Here is a 5,609-nt window from a genome sequence, read left to right as displayed (position 1 = left end):
TTCATGTTATTCTCCCTAACCTTGCTATTTCTACCTTGACCCCTCAAATTCTGACTAAGGTTGTGTGTATTTTTTATACTAAAAGATGTACGACTTCTCTATATTATATCCATAAACAAATAAAAATGGAGAAGGATATTCAGATTGTGGAGTTTCATGTGGAAACAAAAAGGAGGAAGGTGGAGGTCCCTTAGGAATAAGAAAAATCTTGTGAATATGGACCTAAAGGCTAAACATAAGGACCTTGCTAGTTTGGACTCGATAGGTAGTGGTAAAAGTGAACTCCCATAGAAAAGCCTGAAAAAGAGAGATCCTTCAAGAAGAAATACATTAGAGATAAAGAAGAAAAGATGACTAGTGAAGGGAAATGGGGAGAAAGTAGCCACTAAAGCCCTATTTTGTCCCATGTTTTTTATACCCTTATCAATGATATTCCTTACAACTCTAAATAGGTAGCTAGAAAAAGGGGAGACTCTCACCTGCCCTCCTTGTCATCATGAAAAAGGAAAATATAGCCAAGATAAGTATCCCCAGGTGACCTGTGGAGGAGCAAACCAGAAACATGGTGGAGGTTTTGCGACCATTGACAAGAGTTTTAGGAAACTCAAGGGGAGGCAAGAAAGGGGAAGGAAAAGAACAAGGAGAGCTATCTCTCTTCTTGTTAACCTTAGTTTTTGTTAGGTTTCTTATGTTGGCACTCAACTTGTATGGATTGTGTTCATGATGCTTTTATGAACTCTCTTTTAAATATTAGCTATGTATATACTATGTTTAAGATTTCTCTTAGTTTCTTAATGATGATTATCTAAATCAGCCCCAATTGTTGTTACTTTTTAATTTAAAAAACAACATTAAATATATTTATTTATAACAAAAACAAGGACTGCAATATGTTGAATTCATGATAACATCAAGCAACCAACATCATAGATATATTCTTATTATAAAAAAAAATTCTAAAATATCATATGTTATAGTAAAATAATATTTATAGAAGTTTTGAAGAGACTTAACTTGACTAGAATGTCTAGTCTAGGTAGGGTTAAAAAAAATGCAAACTTAACAATAGTGTATTATAATTCTTATTTTATAGAAGCCTTTTTTGCAACTTTTCCAAATATATTTCAGATAATTGTTCAGGATATTCAAATCACTGATTATTATGATTACCCATCAAGAATTTCTACATAGTAGTTCAAGTGGTCAACTAACTCCAAATGAATATATATTGTTGATGTTATTTTATTTCATTTTTATGGGATTTAATTTAATTTTTTACATACAGACTTTGTAGTCTATTTTCAAAGCTAAAAAGATTATTAGCAAGGATAGCAAATTTAATGAATTGTATATGATCAATGGTAATTATAGACTATACAGATAAAAAATTGATATTCATAAACTAACTCTATAGATCATAAATTTAGTATTTTATAAATATTGGAGATGATAGAAAAAAATTTAAATACAAAATCTAATTAGATATTGTTTAATTTTATTAATAAAATTTACATTAAAATTTTATGACATGAAATAAAAATAATAAATCTTATGCAGTATTCTTCTAAGAGTATAACCTTCTTCTTTTTTCTTATTAAATAATTTTTTAATAGTATTTGTAAAATTAAATTATTTTATATAGACAAATTAGAATGATTAAATTCTTAAAACTAAACAACTTATTGATTTTTAGAAGAGTTTCAAAACTAATCTAAATAAATTTTTATATGAATATATAAATTAAACAAATCATAAAAAAAATTTATTAAATGTCTTAGCACCACTTATTTCTTGTTGACTCTTTTTGAATCTTTTAACTTCACCGATAAAACAAGGACCATTTGACAACTTTTTTCTTTTTCCATAAAATTGTCCTAGTTTTAATTTCAGTTTCTTAAAATTTTAATGTCAATTCTATCATTGTCTTATTTTTCCAATATAGATAATAAGAAACTAAATTTCTTATTATTGTTATTAAAAGAATTATTATAATAGAGCTCAATAAACTCTTAAACAAAACGTCTAGAGACCATTGAAATAGTCTAAACTATTCAATAACTCTCTTTATTTTATTTTATTTATAATAGGCATATTCATAGCACCATTCTTCTTAGACTCCAATACAACGGGATATCTCCTTATGGCTTATGGCAACGGCCGTTAATATCTATGCTGCTGCTTTTATTTACTAATATAAGGAAACACTTCTCAGCATGATCAAACCCTGCGAGAAAAGACGAAGAATTACAATTCAGCGACTACAAATTGTAATAGTACGGATTAGAAGAAAAGTGAGGCAGCAACGGCATACCTTTGATAGCTTATCTTAATTTTGCCAGCGTTTGGATTAGCGATACGAGCGAAGGCAGCTTGAGATAATCGATCGTTCCACGCCAACTAGGCGGAGGGCAATAATCTACAATCTTCACCACAATCGATCCGCTCTTACACGGCTCCAGAACCCCCATATTATTTTCCCCTGTACACCTCACTCTGTAATGCCTTCCGCACGCACCTCTGTTGTCCCAAAATACATCACTAGCTGCCGAAAACATATCTCCCGCTGGAAACTGTGATGGCTCGTTTCCAGAGCACGACGATGCTGCCAAAACCAATATGACATAATTAACATAATCCTAATTCCAGTCATTAACTTTGGTCAATCTCAATTACATCATTCATAAGCTGCAAAGCTTGAAATTAATTGAACTTGGGAATTATTAAAACAGTACTTACGGACATATGGAGGAGTGTAAAATGTGGCAGTTCCTTGCTCAGCCATACAACAATACCAAGCCCACATAAAACTCATCACAAACACAGCCCGAATAGCTCCACCTGCCATTCTCTCTTAGAATTCTAGTCCTGTCCAATTCCTTTTCTTCAAACGCTTGTATTTGTGAATGATGAGCATTGGGAGTATATATAAAATAGAAGAAGAGGGAATAGGTTAAGTTAGTCTCTGTCTACGCCTAGTCATTTGAAGCCCGCCTGATGTGAACGCTGCATATCATTGTCTGTCTTCATTGAAGAATTTCTAGAAGCTACTTGACCGGCATCACATAATAGGGTCAGCGAATAAATCATATAATAGGTATGAGTTGGAAATTCCAACGGGATATTATCCTGTGATTCTATCAGTCCGACATAGTAACCAATGTAATCCGGTGATTTGCTTGGTGTGTACTAGTCCCCTTTCTTGGAGTTTACATAATTCTTGTAATTTTATAATTTTCTTTTATCAAAGAAAATTGAATTCAACATCAGTTCGACGTTTATAATATAGATTCTACACTAAATCAATAAATTTCAAACTTTTTCTTCCAATCATTATCGTATCTTTTATGGGAACACTAAAAACGGTGTTGATGTACCAATCCAATGCCTAAATAATCTACCTTATCATTGTCTTATTTGAAAACTCATTTCTTCTCATAATTTCACACTCGAACATTTAATTATTACCGCCTCTTTTGCCACCCTCTACCGTGAATAATGCCTTACTCAAAATATACGATGGAACTTAGCTCTTGAATTCTCTGATAATATTTACCTTTTCCCAAAATAACTATATGGAAGTTAAACATTTATCTCTTCCCTCTTTTAAAGTTTCCAACATTTTGAAAACCAATCATTCAAGAGAGGTATAAAACTGAGCGTATTATTTAAGATCTACACTACCTCTATTTTATTTATTTATTTATTTTTTCCCTTAAACCTTGAATTCCTTATCCTTTGTATCATGTTTTGTTATTTATGGCAGTATTTGTGCTTAAAGAAACCAATATTATTTTGTTCCCTGAAAAAGAAAGCTGAACTATGGCATTCTTAGGGAAAATTAAGCCTCAGGTTTGGAACAACAATTTAAATAGTCTACATGATGTGGTTTCATATTCTATAGAAAGAGTCATGAGAGAGACATTTTAACTACCCTAAAACATGGAAACCCTATTTGGGAGTTTGGATTTTGCCAAAGCTCCTAGAAAACCCACCCTAGTTATTAGTCCCTGCCACCTAAAGGGGGCTCCCACTAAATGATGCATTAGCAATCATTTTTCTATTAACTGTTATTTTTGTTCTTTAATTTCTTGTGTCTTCATTGGCTCCCAGCTATTTGGCTCCACTATAAATGAAATTGTCATAAAAAGCTAGCCCTTCATTGTCATGTCAGTGGATAACTGGTCGATGGAATTCCTCATTTTACAATTTTTTTAATTGAATAAGGGAAAGAAAAAACATTGTAAAACAATTTTAAAATTATTTACTAATTCATTGAAATATATGAAACATATGCTTCTCAATTCTCTTCCTCATTCTGAAAGGGAGGACAATTGGTTTGACGAATTAAACAAACTTGATTATTATTCAAAACATTGAAGATTGTGCACAATAATCCCCTTTTCTCCCATCACAACTGTGCCCTTGTTATGCATCAAATTGCTCATAAATTAGGTGTATTAATATTTTGGCCCTCTAATTTGAAGAACACATTTTGAATGCAACAAGTGTTTTCATAAATATCTCCGATTGGACATTCAGAATGATGATAGGAAGCATTTAGACTAAGTCTCTTCAATGGGACCAACAAGAATCAGAAAAGTGAGGTGGAATAGGAAAACATTGCTATAGTAGGGAAAGGAAAAGTAAAAAAGGGATCTAGCTCACATAGTGAGAAGAAGAAGAAGGACCCTTCTAAGGTCAAGTGCTTTGGATGTCATGAGTATGGTCACTATGTCAGTGATTGTCCAAAAAGGAAGAAAGCAAAGAAGTAGGCAATGACTTCAACAAGTGCAAAAGAACTCTCCAGTAGACTTGAAGATGAGTTTGCACTTATAGCTTGTATTGTGAGCTCAAACTCAAATACTACATGGTATATAGATAGTGAGGCATCATTTCATATGAGAGGAGTTAGAGAGTACTTCTCCATTTATAAGTAGGAAAACATCAATATCCAGATTTCTATGGGAAAGTTGTCCAAACTTAACCCGATTGGGAAAGGGATTGTTCAATTTTAGAGGGAAAATAGAAAGATATATCTAGTTCATGATGTGTGATATGTTGCATGTGCCAGGATTAGGTATGAATTTGATTTTTGTATCCATTCTTTAGGATAGAGGGTATAATGTACTCTTTAGAAGGACATATGTGTTGATTGAGCACAAGGATTGGAAATCACCCATAACTATTAGAGTTTAGAGTGGTCACATTTACAGGTTGTAGTTTGATACTCCTAAGGCACTCATGAGGATCACTAATCCTAGAGATCTTGGAGAGCTATGGCATAGGAGGATGGTTCATATTCATCATGGAGCACCCAAATTACTTTGTGAGATGGCAATAGGTGTTCCAGAGGTGAGCACAGAGCATGATGATGTATGCAAGGGATGCATGTTCGGCAAGTTTACAAAAGTATCTTTTCCAAGGAGTGATATCAGATCTGAAGGTGTTCTTGGTCTAGTACATTTAGATATATGTGGAGCATCGATGTCAACAAATTCTATTAGAGGATATCAATACTATGTTACTTTTATTGATGAATTCTCTAGAAAGACCTAGATATACTTCTTGAAGACCAAGGATGAGGTTTTTAGTTGGTTCCAAGAGTTTAA

The 5,609-nt window shown here is 32.7% G+C and overlaps 1 pseudogene; it reads right to left on the bottom strand.

The window, feature by feature from the left end:
- Positions 1–2,217: 2,217 nt before the first annotated feature.
- Positions 2,218–2,845, bottom strand: LOC149557721 (EG45-like domain containing protein pseudogene; annotated as a pseudogene).
- Between the last annotated feature and the right edge of the window lie 2,764 nt (positions 2,846–5,609).

This window comes from Cupressus sempervirens, chromosome 5 (assembly GCF_028749045.1).
Source record: "Cupressus sempervirens isolate cs-2001-9-10 chromosome 5, ASM2874904v1, whole genome shotgun sequence".
NCBI lineage: Eukaryota > Viridiplantae > Streptophyta > Pinopsida > Cupressales > Cupressaceae > Cupressus > Cupressus sempervirens.
This window is presented reverse-complemented; position numbering and strand designations above follow the sequence as displayed.